General features: G+C 47.9%; 2 pseudogenes; both read left to right on the top strand.

Moving 5' to 3' along the window:
• The first annotated feature begins 214 nt into the window (after positions 1–214).
• LOC133358571 (aerolysin-like protein) lies at positions 215–2,801 on the top strand (annotated as a pseudogene).
• Positions 2,802–9,022: 6,221 nt separating this feature from the next.
• On the top strand, positions 9,023–11,613 carry LOC133358570 (aerolysin-like protein; annotated as a pseudogene).
• The last annotated feature ends 5,338 nt before the right edge of the window (positions 11,614–16,951 follow it).

The following is a 16,951-nucleotide window of genomic DNA, read 5'->3' as shown; positions in this document are numbered from 1 at the left end:
GAGATCAGGTTTGGAATCAGCACCCTGAAATTAGTCTAAAACAGCTGCAAAAGTCCAGGCCAGAAAAAAATGATTTTTTTTTGTTAACCAGTGTAATTAGCGACGTCTCACGTAAAATGGGCACGCGCAGAGGAAGTTCCACACATCATCCAATTAGTGAGTCGGAGTTCTGAGTGTCTCACGATGATTTCCCCTCCCCCATGATTGTCCGCGGATGGGAATGAACGATCGCTTTATTGTACCACGTGGCGTATGCTCGCGTGTATATAAAGGAGGGCGCGATCGACACAAAACGTCTGCTCTTCACGGAGGTGACTGCCTAGGTAAGCGGCGGGGTGGTGGGTACCTACGTTGCAGTGGTTTCGTAAGGATTTGCAGTTGTGCTCTCTTTTCAGACCCTGTTGGATGTAGTTGGGCACGTTTTGGTTGCGTTTTTTTAAATCCTTTATATTAAGTTCACTTGCTTGCTTGCGCGCTTACAACCGTGTAAATCTTTTGGTCGTTTTTTTAACCCACTTCCCGTGATCCAATCGAGCTGACATTTTGCACACAGACTCGTTGTGCGTGACAATTAATTTTCGTGAAAACATTTTTATCCAAAATTTTCCACTTTTTAAGGGGAGAAAAAAAAATTCTCAACACAATCGTATTTTTCCTAAACACAGAAAATTATTATGGATGTGTGTCGACACACTATAAAAATGAAACTCTTACTCAAGAAAAACAAATGACTAAAAATAAAACCGGTGCCACGCATATAAACGATTCATAGTAGACTTTTTTTTACGGGTTAATTTGTTCCTAACCTGCGTTAATTATGGGCTTCTGCCGTTGTGTATTGGTTTTCAGTAATGAAATTAAAGTTTTTGCTGACTTGGTCTCCCACATTTTACTTGAACCGCTCCCAGCGCGACCGTTCCATATTCTCACTTGCTCTGGCTAGTTGCCACATTTTAAGAATGTTGTTGTATTTGGGTTTGTAGCATAGTTTCTAAGAAGTGGGGAAACTTTTTTTTAATTGACCTGAAATTTGAGGTGTGTGTGCAAGAAGCCGACTACGCTTCAACGTTTTATTTGATATTTCATGGCAATTGTCCGAAATCCATTTAAAATTATGTGAAACTTGTCTAATTTGACCACGTTTTGCAAACCGTCCTATCATGTATTGCCCCAAGCCTAATACTATTCAACGCCTGGCTATCTGGATTGTGCTGGCCCTCTAACAGACTTCTGTGAGGCATTTTTCACCAGGGTGGATCCTGCATTAGAATCTGCAAACTTGGTTTTCTTGGCTTGGTAGGGTTTAATCTCGTTTCCCCACACCACCTTCATCTGTCTGCGTCTTCCTATGATCCGTGTAGGTCGACTGCAGCCGAGTGCCTGGATTGCCTGTCGGAGCTTTGCTTTTTCGAAGAACAGAGGTATTTGTCCTGCTTGTCACAAATGTAGCGTGTGGCACTCGTTCTGCCGCTACTGAATGATGAGCTACTGTGGTGTTGTGGAATGCTTCATATCCCACGTGATTATTGCGGCGCTTCAAATGGGGAGCGAAAGCAAAAACTGAAGCTGCGTTTTGCTGCTCCTCTGCCTCGCAGTTCCAAGAGCATGTGCGCACTTGTGCCTAAAGCTTAATTTCTATTTGAGTGGTGGGTTATGACGTGTACACTTTTTTCTCAAATTTGCTATAAAGATATTGCCAAATCCTAAAAGGCATTTGATTTGTACAATCTTGGCGTAGAGTTTATTTTTGCATACTTAAAGTGTAAAAAAACACTTATCACGATTTACTTCTAGAAGGTGCCTTCCATTTAAACTTGCGTGCCACGCTCTCCCTTGCTTCTGTCTCTTCCAGGTAGACAATGTCGTACCCACTTACGCTGCACATCATTGGAGGCCAAGGTGGAAATGCGTTCTCGTTTGATGGGGGGAGCAATGCGGCCACGCTGCAGAAACTCTCCGTGAGCGTCGGAGGCTGGCAAGTGAGGGGTGTGGAGGTGTGGCTGACTGACGGGCGAAGGCAGCAATTCGGCACCGTGGACTTCTCTGCTCAGCAGTTTGAATTCCAGTCGGGCGAGTTCATGTCGCAGCTCTCCCTGTGGGGCAATGGGGCCGGCACGCGTCTGGGTGCCATCAAGTTCAGAACGAGCCGCAACCGCGAGTTCTTCGCCAAGATGACGGACTGGGGGCTCAAAACCGAGTACAAGATCGACGTGGGCTCTGGCATCTGCTTGGGCGTTCAGGGCCGAGCGGGGGCCGACATCGACTCCATGGGCTTCCTTTTCATCAATGCTGTCAAGTCGTCGGTGATCCAGAACATGAAGTACCCAACCATGCACCAGGTTCTGCCTAACGTGCAGATGGAGGAGATTAAAGACATGGAGTACATCAACGACACCAGCGTCGTGCAGTCTCACACCTTCGAGAGCTCCAAGACGATAACCAAAAAGTCGTCGTGGTCTACGACCAACAAAATCGAGTCCACTTTCAGCCTGAAGGTGTCTGCAGGCATTCCCTTAATTATGGAGGTGGAGACCGGGTTCAGCTTCACCTTGAGCTCTGAGACCACGCACTCGTTGGAGGAATCTGAGGAGCGGACGGAAACTCTCACGTTCCCCGTCTCTGTCCCTCCACACGAAACCGTCACCGTTGTCGCCAGCATCGGGCGTGCAAACATCGACCTCCCGTACACGGCCCTGCTGCGCATCACCTGCATGAACGGCGCTCTCTTTGACGTGCCCCTGAGTGGCGTCTACAAGGGACTCACCTACACCAAAATGACCGCCCGTGCTACTGAGAAATAAGCAGCATTTTTGATCAAATGTTCTGAGAATAATTGTGGCCGACTGAATAAAAGCCTTCTGCACTGCAATTTTCTCTTTCGATCTTTCATTGCATGTATTGCATTTTCCTTTTGCCCCCTCCAGTTTGAAGGTATTACCCCCCCCCTTTTGTGGCTGTAGACAGGACTTTAAAAGCTGCCCCCTAAGCTTCAAATGCTCGATTTCCCAATTGCATAGCATTTCTTAAGGTTTAAAAATTACAAACTATATTGCAGTGCAAATACAGTAAAACCTTGAATTGCGCGCATAATTCGTTCTGGAAACGTGTTTTTTATAATCCAACGCACTCGTATCTCAGTCGTGATAACGTGACGCTTGGCAGACAAAGCGTACACGTACTGCTCGTATTGCAAGACCTCGCTCGTTTATCAAATTAATATTTATTTAAAAATTTGCTCGTCTTGCAAAACACTCGCAGACAAAGTTACTCGCAATCCAAGGTTTTACTGGTATATGCAACTATTCATTTTCCGTTTGTACTGGTAGGAACGAAGTGAACCAGCCTACAATAGCTTATATCGTCCGTCCGATTAGGTGCAACAACATCGCCCCCTACTGCAAACACTTGGCATGACCCTACAAAAACCTTGACTCGGTGAGGCTTTCCTGGCTAAACAAGTGTAATAATACATTGTTTGTATTCTTTGGTTATTCGTTCCTACCAGCCCACCCCGCAGGGACCTGTTTTATTTTACAACCACATTGGTTACACTGTCAATCCCACGGGTGTGCTTGCTGCAATTTAGTGGCAACTTGGCTCACAACTGAAAAAGGGACCTAACATTTCTATTTTTATTGAGGTTAATTATAAATGAAATTGACAATCCCTGTACGGAGATGACAGTAACCCTGATGTGAAGACGGGGAATTGGTGGCTAAGAATGAGACCAGAACAAGGGGATAGAATAGTAGACGGGCCATGGAAACACGTTCCTTCGGAGTGGGCAGGTAGGAACTTGGTTGGACAGCGCATTCGTGCACGACGGACGTACAAATAATCCCTAGTTGGCAGTGTGGAAGCTGTTCCTACCTGTATAAGTGTAGTGTGTAGGTAAAACGTTGAGTTTTATAAGGGAACCACGGGGTGACCAGCCCCACCCCACCCAGCCCCACATCACCCTGCCCCACCCTCACCACCCAGCCCCGCCCCACGCTCCCCACCCAGCCCCTCCCCACCCTCCCCTCTCCACCCACCAGCCCCACCCCTCCCACCCCCAACTGAAATCACCTTCAGGCTGGGAATGTTGAAAGAAACACGAGGCAAAAAGATCTGCGTTTTTCTTTTCAAGGCTTCCATTTTATGATTGGAGCCACCCTCCCCCAGTTCCATTTTGTGAATGAAATCTCGCCCGTCTCCTCATTGGCCCGAGTCGCGAGAAGTCGTCTGACAAAATAATTCAAATGTATAATTGAACCTCATGGCGGGACCCCCGGGTCCCGAATAAACAGAATGCAAAATCGTAATTAATTTATTTTTGGCGACTCCATCCCACCTCGCACATAAATGCCGCGACCCACCAGAAATCAATCCGCTCGTTCTTCACCAAGCCCCTGTCGTTGCCAAAATTGCCATAGTCATAAACAAAACTTTGATAAGCGCTTCGTGTAGAACTCGTCGAGAGGAATAGATTGCCGCGTCGTTCGCCTCCAACAGACATAAAATGACGTCGCAACGCAGTTCATGCGAGAGAGCCGGGGGCTTATGGGACCCCGGGTCTCGCCATAAGGTTCATTTATTTCTCATTCCATCCTAGGAGCTCGATGCGCCAATGCACGAAAAGCAGGAAACAACAACAGAACCCAGGGGCAACCGAGCAAACCGAGGGAAGGCCACTTTAAAGAGATGGCTTTTCAAAGCAAACTTGAATATATCTTCATAATAAACGTTTTTGGGTTAGATCGCGTTATTTATAAATGTGTCGTAACCCTCCACCACCCGACACGGCCAGTCAGTAAAAAAGTGTCAAAAAGGGTGGGGAGGGGTTGGGTGGGGAGGGTGGAGAGGGGCTGGGTGGGGAGGGTGGGGCTGGGTGGGGAGGGGAGGGTGGGGAGGGGCTGGGTGGGGAGGAGGGTGGGAAGGAGCTGGGTGGGGAGGGTGGGGAGGGGCTGGGTGGGGAGGAGGGTGGGAAGGGGCTGGGTGGGGAGAGTGGGGCTGGGAGGGGTGGGGCTGGGTGGGGAGGGGCTGGTCACCCCGTGGTGCCCTTATAAAACTCAACGTTTAACCTACACACTACACTATACACGACACGATACGCTACAATCATACAGGTAGGAACAACAGGTTCCACACTGCCCACCAGGGATTATTTGTCTGTCTGTCGTGCACGAATGCGCTGTCCAACCAAGTTCCTACCTGCCCACTCCGAAGGAACGTGTTTTGTAAGACAACCACGCTGGTCACACTTTAAATTCCGCCATTGCGCTTGCTGCATTTAGTTGCAACTGAGCCCACAGATGAGAAAGGGACGCTATTCGACTTGTCGTTGGTGTGGTTAATTAAAAATAGCATCGACGACGTCAATCCCTGTACCGAGTTTTACCGAGATTAAACCCTGAGATGTGAAGACGGAGAATTGTGGCTGAGAAATTGAGAGGTGTGAGCGGAGGGAATGAGAGAGGGGCCATGGAGATGATAGGGGATGTCGGCAAGAGTGAATAGAGGAGAGATATGTGGATTAAGATGTTAAGGTACATGGAGGGAGCTGTGTGGGATGGTCGTGGAATAAAAGGACTGTAACCCTTCCCTGTCTCTGCGTTTTGGTGTGAAGAATATCCGCTCCACCCCATTAAGACTGGAAACGATCCATCTTCTTGGTTCTTTCGGTAAAGTCACGTAGAAGGGAAGTAATAAAATAATAAAAATAAAACATAATAAAATATTATTTTAATTAAAATAAAACATAATAAAATATTATTTTACATAATAAAATATTATTTTATTATGTAATAAAATAATTAAAATAAAACATAATAAAATATTATTTTATTATGTTTTATTTTAATTATTTTATTACTTCCCTTCTATTTTTATTATTTTATTATTTCCCTTCTACGTGACTTTACCGAAAGAACCAAGAAGATGAATCCCTGCAGTCACGAATGCTTTAAATCGAAACTGGAAACGATTATTAAGCATTATGGTTTCGCAATTGTACAGTGACATTAGAAAGTCACATGATGAAGAAATGAGACCAGACATGAAAGTATGTTTCATCTGTTTAGTTGATTAACTACATGCAACCTTTCCCACATCCTCAATACGTCGATTTGGATCATGTCGTTCCATTTGAATGTATTTGATATAAAAAAAAAAACACAGAATCAGTTGGTTAGTTCCCGACTAAAACACCCTGAGGTGACACGTTATTTTTCAAGGGAGACTCAGCCGGCAGACAACATCAAAGCATTCCACAATTGAACAAATTAGTTCCAAGGGTGCAAAACTAGTTTCTATTGGCCAAGACAAATTCGAGAATCTATCGAAATTGAGAGAAATTTAAATAATTGTAACTGTTCGGATAGCTACCGCCTTAGTGCTTCTTGGAAGCGAATCACCAAATAACACATTGTTTAAATGCAAGCCTATACAGGTCGCAATACTGCAACGGTGATCACCGTTGAGCAATAACAGGGACGTCTATTGTAGTGCACACAATCGACAGGAGGAACATGAACATTTAGCTTGCATAGATAGCATTATTAATGTACGTTGAGTACCATATAAATAACCCAACCTGCAATGGATACCCATAGTCATTTATACGAATTCCTTAACCACCCCCCCCCCCCCTCAATTCGCGTAAGAAGGCCTCACAAGTGATGTTATCACATCTACCTATCTATTTAAGGAACGTAACAGGAAGATGTATCCACAAATCTGGCTGGCGCGTGATGCAGCTAGTTGTAATGATTGGCGAAACGTCGTACTCAGATTGTAAATGTTGTGGCGTTGCTCTCCAATCCACCGGTGTGCTGTACTCGTATACTACACTATACACTACTATACACTACACTATACACTACACTATACACTACTATACACTACACAATACACTATACACTACACTATACACTACACTATAAACTACACTATACATTACACTATACACTAGTCCTGTACTAGTATACTACACTATACACTACACTATACACTACACTATACATTACACTATACACTAGTGCTGTACTAGTATACTACACTATACACTACACTATACATTACACTATACACTAGTGTTGTACTAGTATACTACACTATACACTACACTATACACTACACTATACACTAGACTATACATTACACTATACACTAGTGCTGTACTAGTATACTACACTATACACTACACTATACACTACACTATACACTACACTATACATTACACTATACACTAGTGCTGTACTAGTATACTACACTATACACTACACTATACATTACACTATACACTAGTGTTGTACTAGTATACTACACTATACACTACACTATACACTACACTATACACTAGACTATACATTACACTATACACTAGTGCTGTACTAGTATACTACACTATACACTACACTATACACTACACTATACACTACACTATACATTACACTATACACTAGTGCTGTACTAGTATACTACACTATACACTACACTATACATTACACTATACACTAGTGTTGTACTAGTTTACTACACTATACACTACACTATACACTACACTATACACTACACTATACACTACACTATACATTACACTATACACTAGTGCTGTACTAGTATACTACACTATACACTACACTATACACTAGAGTCTAGTGTATAGTGTAGTGTATAGTCTAGTGACTTGACTATACACTACACTATACATTACACTATACACTAGTGCTGTACTAGTATACTACACTATACACTACACACTACACTATACACTACACTATACACTAGTGCTGTACTAGTATACTACACTATACACTACACTATACACTAGTGCTGTACTATGAACGAATTGGCATGTTCTGTTTACGTAACAAAACTTACTAATTTGCTTTGTAAGTTGGTCGCGGGTTTCACGACGCATTTATATATTTACGCAATCTAAAAAAATAAACCCGTATTATGGATGGTATTGGTCACGAAAGCCTACGGTGTTAAAATAGTAACCGTAGAAATTGACCAGAAGCACGTACAGTTCAAAGGTCATTACTTAATGTGGCACTCATCAACACTATGCATTTCAAGATGGCGATGGTAGTTAGGCTAATTTGACCTTTTACGTTGGGGCCACGTTAAAAAGTTTAAACAAAAACTCTGAAATCACTTGAATCCACAACTCAATTGACTATCAAGGTCTCGTATTGGGACCGTGATTGCGTTAACAAGGCGCGTGCCTGTAGCTCGGCTGATGAACGGCGGGTCACACAATGAGCACGCGTGCGCCGAACGACCACCCATGCAATTAGCGAATCCTCGCGGTAATTGGCTCGCAGTGATTGGCCTGGAGGTGAAGATGGACGGAGGAACAAGCGCGTAATTATGCCAGGTGACGTGAAACTCCCTCGATTAACTCTCAACAGACTCGTATCGGAACCGTGATTGCATTCATTCGGCGCCAAAACCCGTGGCTTGGATTACACTGGTCAACACACTTTTTCTGGCGCGAGGTATTCCAACGGTTGTAAGGTAATTTTGGGGTGCTGATTCCAAATGTGGCATCAGTTTTTGTCTATCACATCAGGTTTTTGAGATATCAAATATTGAATTTTCAATAAAAACGGCAGAAGAAAAATATTAAATCAGTGTGGATATCTACATAAAATTATACTATAAACACACTATCATAAAAATACAGCACCATATTTTAACACTAAAGCAGTCACTGACTCGCAACAACTTGCAATCATAAGTGACAGAGTTAATTTCGGGTAAAATCTATGAAAATGGGGTATGCCGATAGCATAAAATGAGATGTGATAGAGCAAATCTGAGATCAGGTTTGGAATCAGCACCCTGAAATTAGTCTAAAACAGCTGCAAAAGTCCAGGCCAGAAAAAAATGATTTTTTTTTGTTAACCAGTGTAATTAGCGACGTCTCACGTAAAATGGGCACGCGCAGAGGAAGTTCCACACATCATCCAATTAGTGAGTCGGAGTTCTGAGTGTCTCACGATGATTTCCCCTCCCCCATGATTGTCCGCGGATGGGAATGAACGATCGCTTTATTGTACCACGTGGCGTATGCTCGCGTGTATATAAAGGAGGGCGCGATCGACACAAAACGTCTGCTCTTCACGGAGGTGACTGCCTAGGTAAGCGGCGGGGTGGTGGGTGGGGGTACCTACGTTGCAGTGGTTTCGTAAGGATTTGCAGTTGTGCTCTCTTTTCAGACCCTGTTGGATGTAGTTGGGCACGTTTTGGTTGCGTTTTTTTAAATCCTTTATATTAAGTTCACTTGCTTGCTTGCGCGCTTACAACCGTGTAAATCTTTTGGTCGTTTTTTTTAACCCACTTCCCGTGATCCAATCGTGCTGACATTTTGCACACCGACTCGTTGTGCGTGACAATTAATTTTCGTGAAAACATTTTTATCCAAAATTTTCCACTTTTTAAGGGGAGAAAAAAAAATTCTCAACACAATCGTATTTTTCCTAAACACAGAAAATTATTATGGATGTGTGTCGACACACTATAAAAATGAAACTCTTACTCAAGAAAAACAGAAATGACTAAAAATAAAACCGATGCCACGCATATAAAGGATTCATAGTAAAAAACTTTTTTCTACGGGTTAATTTTTTCCTAACCTGCGTTAATTATGGGCTTCTGCCGTTGTGTATTGGTTTTCAGTAATGAAATTAAAGTTTTTGCTGACTTGGTCTCCCACATTTTACTTGAACCGCTCCCAGCGCGACCGTTCCATATTCTCACTTGCTCTGGCTAGTTGCCACATTTTAAGAATGTTGTATTTGGGTTTGTAGCATAGTTTCTAAGAAATGGGGAAACTTTTTTAATTGACCTGAAATTTGAGGTGTGTGCAAGAAGCCGACTACGCTTCAACGTTTTATTTGATATTTCATGGCAATTGGCCGAAATCCATTTAAAATTATGTGAAACTTGTCTAATTTGACCACGTTTTGCAAACAGTCCTATCATGTATTGCCCCAAGCCTAATACTATTCAACGCCTGGCTATCTGGATTGTGCTGGCCCTCTAACAGACTTCTGTGAGGCATTTTTCACCAGGGTGGATCCTGCATTAGAATCTGCAAACTTGGTTTTCTTGGCTTGTAGGGTTTAATCTCGTTTCCCCACACCACCTTCATCTGTCTGCGTCTTCCTATGATCCGTGTAGGTCGACTGCAGCCGAGTGCCTGGATTGCCTGTCGGAGCTTTGCTTTTTCGAAGAACAGAGGTATTTGTCCTGCTTGTCACAAATGTAGCGTGTGGCACTCGTTCTGCCGCTACTGAATGATGAGCTACTGTGGTGTTGTGGAATGCTTCATATCCCACGTGATTATTGCGGCGCTTCAAATGGGGAGCGAAAGCAAAAACTGAAGCTGCGTTTTGCTGCTCCTCTGCCTCGCAGTTCCAAGAGCATGTGCGCACTTGTGCCTAAAGCTTAATTTCTATTTGAGTGGTGGGTTATGACGTGTACACTTTTTTCTCAAATTTGCTATAAAGATATTGCCAAATCCTAAAAGGCATTTGATTTGTACAATCTTGGCGTAGAGTTTATTTTTGCATACTTAAAGTGTAAAAAAACACTTATCACGATTTACTTCTAGAAGGTGCCTTCCATTTAAACTTGCGTGCCACGCTCTCCCTTGCTTCTGTCTCTTCCAGGTAGACAATGTCGTACCCACTTACGCTGCACATCATTGGAGGCCAAGGTGGAAATGCGTTCTCGTTTGATGGGGGGAGCAATGCGGCCACGCTGCAGAAACTCTCCGTGAGCGTCGGAGGCTGGCAAGTGAGGGGTGTGGAGGTGTGGCTGACTGACGGGCGAAGGCAGCAATTCGGCACCGTGGACTTCTCTGCTCAGCAGTTTGAATTCCAGTCGGGCGAGTTCATGTCGCAGCTCTCCCTGTGGGGCAATGGGGCCGGCACGCGTCTGGGTGCCATCAAGTTCAGAACGAGCCGCAACCGCGAGTTCTTCGCCAAGATGACGGACTGGGGGCTCAAAACCGAGTACAAGATCGACGTGGGCTCTGGCATCTGCTTGGGCGTTCAGGGCCGAGCGGGGGCCGACATCGACTCCATGGGCTTCCTTTTCATCAATGCTGTCAAGTCGTCGGTGATCCAGAACATGAAGTACCCAACCATGCACCAGGTTCTGCCTAACGTGCAGATGGAGGAGATTAAAGACATGGAGTACATCAACGACACCAGCGTCGTGCAGTCTCACACCTTCGAGAGCTCCAAGACGATAACCAAAAAGTCGTCGTGGTCTACGACCAACAAAATCGAGTCCACTTTCAGCCTGAAGGTGTCTGCAGGCATTCCCTTAATTATGGAGGTGGAGACCGGGTTCAGCTTCACCTTGAGCTCTGAGACCACGCACTCGTTGGAGGAATCTGAGGAGCGGACGGAAACTCTCACGTTCCCCGTCTCTGTCCCTCCACACAAGACCGTCACCGTTGTCGCCAGCATCGGGCGTGCAAACATCGACCTCCCGTACACGGCCCTGCTGCGCATCACCTGCATGAACGGCGCTCTCTTTGACGTGCCCCTGAGTGGCGTCTACAAGGGACTCACCTACACCAAAATGACCGCCCGTGCTACTGAGAAATGAGCAGCATTTTTGATCAAATGTTCTGAGAATAATTGTGGCCGACTGAATAAAAGCCTTCTGCACTGCAATTTTCTCTTTCGATCTTTCATTGCATGTATTGCATTTTCCTTTTGCCCCCTCCAGTTTAAAGGCATTACCCCCCCCCCTTTTGTGGCTGTAGACAGGACTTTAAAAGCTGCCCCCTAAGCTTCAAATGCTTGATTTCCCAAGTGCATAGCATTTCTTAAGGTTTAAAAATTACAAACTATATTGCAGTGCAAATACATAACCTTGATTGCGAGCATAATTCGTTCTGGAAACGTGTTTTTATAATCCAAAGCACTCGTATATCAGTCGTGATAACGTGACGCTTGGCAGACAAAGCGTACACGTACTGCGCGTATTGCAAGACCTCGCTCGTTTATCATATTAATATTTATTTAAAAATTTGCTCGTCTTACAAAACACTCGCAGACCAAGTTACTCGCAATCCAAGGTTTTACTGTAGATGCACCATTTATTCCTTTAACAACCACATTGGTTACACTGTCAATCCGACGGTTGTGCTTGCTGCAATTTAGTGGCAACTTGGCTCACATCTGAAAAAGGGACCTAACATTTCTATTTTTATTGAGGTTAATTATAAATGAAATTGACAATCCCTGTACGGAGATGACAGTAACCCTGATGTGAAGACGGGGAATTGGTGGCTAAGAATGAGGAGACCGGAACAAGGGGATAGAATAGTAGACGGGCCATGGAAACACGTTCCTTCGGAGTGGGCAGGTAGGAACTTGGTTGGACAGCGCATTCGTGCACGACGGACGTACAAATAATCCCTAGTTGGCAGTGTGGAAGCTGTTCCTACCTGTATAAGTGTAGTGTGTAGGTAAAACGTTGAGTTTTATAAGGGAACCACGGGGTGACCAGCCCCAACCCACCCAGCCCCACATCACCCAGCCCCACCCTCACCACCCAGCCCCGCCCCACGCTCCCCACCCAGCCCCTCCCCACCCTCCCCTCTCCACCCACCAGCCCCACCCCTCCCACCCCCAACTGAAATCACCTTCAGGCTGGGAATGTTGAAAGAAACACGAGGCAAAAAGATCTGCGTTTTTCTTTTCAAGGCTTCCATTTTATGAATGGAGCCACCCTCCCCCAGCTCCATTTTTTGAATGAAATCTCGCCCGTCTCCTCATTGGCCCGAGTCGCGAGAAGTCGTCTGACAAAATAATTCAAATGTATAATTGAACCTCATGGCGGGACCCCCGGGTCCCGAATAAACAGAATGCAAAATCGTAATTAATTTATTTTTGGCGACTCCATCCCACCTCGCACATAAATGCCGCGACCCACCAGAAATCAATCCGCTCGTTCTTCACCAAGCCCCCGTCGTTGCCAAAATTGCCATAGTCATAAACAAAACTTTGATAAGCGCTTCGTGTAGAACTCGTCGAGAGGAATAGATTGCCGCGTCGTTCGCCTCCAACAGACATAAAATGACGTCGCAATGCAGTTCATGCGAGAGAGCCGGGGGCTTATGGGACCCCGGGTCTCGCCATAAGGTTCATTTATTTCTCATTCCATCCTAGGAGCTCGATGCGCCAATGCACGAAAAGCAGGAAACAACAACAGAACCCAGGGGCAACCGAGCAAACCGAGGGAAGGCCACTTTAAAGAGATGGCTTTTCAAAGCAGACTTGAATATATCTTCATAATAAACGTTTTTGGGTTAGATCGCGTTATTTATAAATGTGTCGTAACCCTCCACCACCCGACACGGCCAATCAGTAAAAAAGTGTCAAAAAGGGTGGGGAGGGGTTGGGTGGGGAGGGTGGAGAGGGGCTGGGTGGGGAGGGTGGGGCTGGGTGGGGAGGGGAGGGTGGGGAGGGGCTGGGTGGGGAGGAGGGTGGGAAGGAGCTGGGTGGGGAGGGTGGGGAGGGGCTGGGTGGGGAGGAGGGTGGGAAGGGGCTGGGTGGGGAGAGTGGGGCTGGGAGGGGTGGGGCTGGGTGGGGAGGGGCTGGTCACCCCGTGGTGCCCTTATAAAACTCAACGTTTAACCTACACACTACACTATACACGACACGATACGCTACAATTGTAGGGGTTATTACGGGAGAAACGGCGGACAACAAACACAGGGCTGTCGGCACTCGCATACACGGGGGGTCACACCGACGTCCGCATCAGTTATTGCCCACGCCCCCAGCCCTCGGAGGCGATCCCTATAAAAGGTGGAACCCAAAGAGCTCGAGGCAGTTCGACACGAAGCTGACCAGTGAAGATCCAAGACTCGGAGATTAGGCCCTGGGACTCCCCGGTCTCTCCGTCCTTATAAGGGCCGAGCCGGGTAAGCCAGTGGCGCGGCCCAAGAGCTTCCAGACCGCTGCCCTTATCAGGGCAAGGCTGGTTAGCTGGTGCCGAGATCTGTGCTTGCCAGGGCCAGATCAGTCAGCCTCCCGTAGCCCAGTAGAGGAGGACTGGGGGACAGGACAGAGGGCTTAGTACTAGGGTGGGTTTCCCATAGTACGGGTGAAGGGGCCGATACCCCTTCAACTATTGTATCTGTCCCGGAGTTAATAAACAGTGTGTCTCAACTTCCTCATCGTCTCCTCATCAACTTACTACATCTGGTGTTGGAAGTGGGCCAAGCATGGATACGAGACGGAAGACTCGTGCCCAAGACCCAGGAGAGGATGACGACGAGGGAGGGGCAGTGCAAGACATCGCCGCCGACGTACCTGCACAACTGCTGCCGGCTCCGACATCGGCGGGGCCGTCGGAGAGGGCCGGGACGTCGACTGACGAGTTGGCGTTGGCTCACTCGCGGCTGGCGGAGCTCTTGTATGCAGCGGCCGCTATGCTGGAACAAATAACTCGCCTGGGGCCGGGAGGAGCGACGCGGCGGGAAGATGGACAACGCCCGCCAGAAACTCCCGCCTTTACAACAGCGGGGCGACTCGAAAATCCCGCCACGAAGACAGTAGGGGCGGAGGGAGGAGTCCCAGCTCGTCACGCGGGAGACGGTGCCCAGCCAGCAGCCGCCACGTCATCGGCGGAGGCGGGTCGCGGTGGCAGCCTATCAGGGGTTGAAACGTCACCACCAGCTGACGCCAGCACCGACCATACAGTACGGGGACGCGCTACGGATGCTGCAAGAGACGCTGCAAGAGGATCGGAGACGGAGCCGACATTCCAGCAACGCCTGCCGGCCCTGCAGGTATTTGTTGCAAGCGACGGCGATTGGGGGGGGTTCCAGCGCCGGTTCTTGGCCCACCAAGAGATGGCAGGCTGGTCGGACAACGAGGCGCTGTGTGCTCTCCCGGCGTTATTGGACGGCGACGCCCTGGGCACCCTCACTGCTGCACCCAAGTCGGCACGCTCCACCATTCAGTCGGCGCTGCAGCTGCTGGCCACCGTTTATGGGCCGCCCTCCGATTGTCGCCAGCTCTTCTATGAACGGCAGAAGGGTGATAAGGAATCGCCACTCGCTTATCGCACGGCCCTGCTGTCATTGGCGAAAGACGCTTTCCCGCGTATGGATGAAGAGGGGATCGATGCGATGGTGGCCGAGAAAATTTTGCTGCTGGCTGACGATCTGGACTTCACCATCTTAGCGCAGGACGATGCGGATATGTCATCACTGCGGGCTGCAAGGCACATTCACGCCAATCTCATCTCCCAGCGGAGGAAGGCGAACAAAGCTGCTGCACGACACACCGTGGCGGCAACCTCTTCTGGAATGGAGGGAGCCTTCGCTGCGGATCGTTCTGCAGGATGGCGATCTGCCGAGCGACCGGCTCGGGACGTTCCAAGCCACCGAGACCAGCCCAAGTCCTCTGGAACGCTCGTCGTCTGCTATAATTGTGGCCTCCGGGGCCACGTGGCGTCCGGATGCCGGGCTCCTCGACAGCGCGGTGCGAGACCTGGAGCTGCGGACGGCCCTCCTCACAAGCCTTCGCAACATCCTCGGGCAAGTCATGGCACCCCACATGTTCGGCCTGCACACACACCCACTTTCCTATCACATGGTCCGATACACAATTCTCGGGGGTTGGGTGCTGGTGCGTCGGGTCGCGGCATGTCGGGGAGGGCGCTCCAACCGGGCCAATGGTCCGAGTTGGCTCACCGAGTTGTGGCTGCATCAGCGGGGTCGTCCGTTGTCGCGGGGCATATTGACGGGGTGGAGGTACGGCTATTGGTCGATACGGGAGCTTCGGCAACTATCATTTCAGATTTGATTTATAATATCCTGCCCGTTCAGAGTCGCCCGTTGCTCCCTGTCGATATACCGTTTTACGCTGCGAATGGGGGCTCGTTGGGTATTATCGGTCAAATTCGAGCGCAAATTTCGATAGGGGACATTAAACTATCTGGCCCGGTGTTCGTCTCCTCCTCGCTGGCTATTCCGTGCCTGTTGGGGACAGACTTTTTGGCCAAATTGCCCATCAAAATTCTGATTGACCAGCAATGCATCGAGCTTCCATCGGGCCGACGTATGACGTTCCTACCTGCCACCCCTGCCGTGCGTGTTGCCTGTGCTACGGTACAGGCGCTTGTTGCTCGGACGGTGCGTGTACCCCCGGGGGCACAGATGTTGGTACCCTTGCGCTTGCGTCGACCGTTCGATAAAGGAGTCTCTGACCGGGGCGTTATTTTGGGACCATCTAGAGCCGGGGTGAGTGGGCCAGATCTGGTGACGGCCCAGACTATTGTTAAAGGGGATGGGGACCCGTTTATCGCGGTCCTCAATGTCGGGACACGGACGGCAGTGGTTTCGCAAGGTACCGTGTTCGCACATGCGGTTCCGGTACCTGCGGAAACGCCGATCATTGGCCAGGTGGCCACCGATTCTCAAACGCGATTAGCCTCAGACGCTGACGAGGTTTGGCTGGATGCGTTGTGTGCTGAGTCACCTGACCTGTCTGACGCACAACGTGCTAGATTACGCGCCTTATTGCGAGAATTTTCCGACGTCTTCAGTAAACACAAATACGATATCGGATGTACCAAATTGCTACGCCACCATATTGACACCGGTGACAACGCTCCTATCCGCCAAAATCCTTTTCGGTTAAGTCCCGCCGAAAAGGATCATGTCAAATCGGCTGTAGATGACATGTTGAAATCGGACATCATTTCTCCCTCGACCAGCCCTTGGGGTGCACCCATAGTGTTGGTCAAAAAGCACGACGGGTCCCTAAGGTTCTGCGTTGATTTCCGGCGATTAAATAAGATCTCGGTGGCCGATGCTTATCCGCTTCCTCGAATGGACGAATCGCTGGATGCCCTCGCGGGATCGCGATTCTTTTCCACTTTGGATTTGCTCTCAGGATTTTGCCAACTTCCCTTGGACGAC

The sequence above is a fragment of the Lethenteron reissneri genome, chromosome 62 (genome assembly GCF_015708825.2).
Source record: "Lethenteron reissneri isolate LAM-NWPU_2019-01 chromosome 62, ASM1570882v1, whole genome shotgun sequence".
NCBI lineage: Eukaryota > Metazoa > Chordata > Hyperoartia > Petromyzontiformes > Petromyzontidae > Lethenteron > Lethenteron reissneri.
The sequence above is the reverse complement of the archived record's forward strand: the minus strand, read 5'-3'. Positions and strand labels throughout refer to the sequence as shown.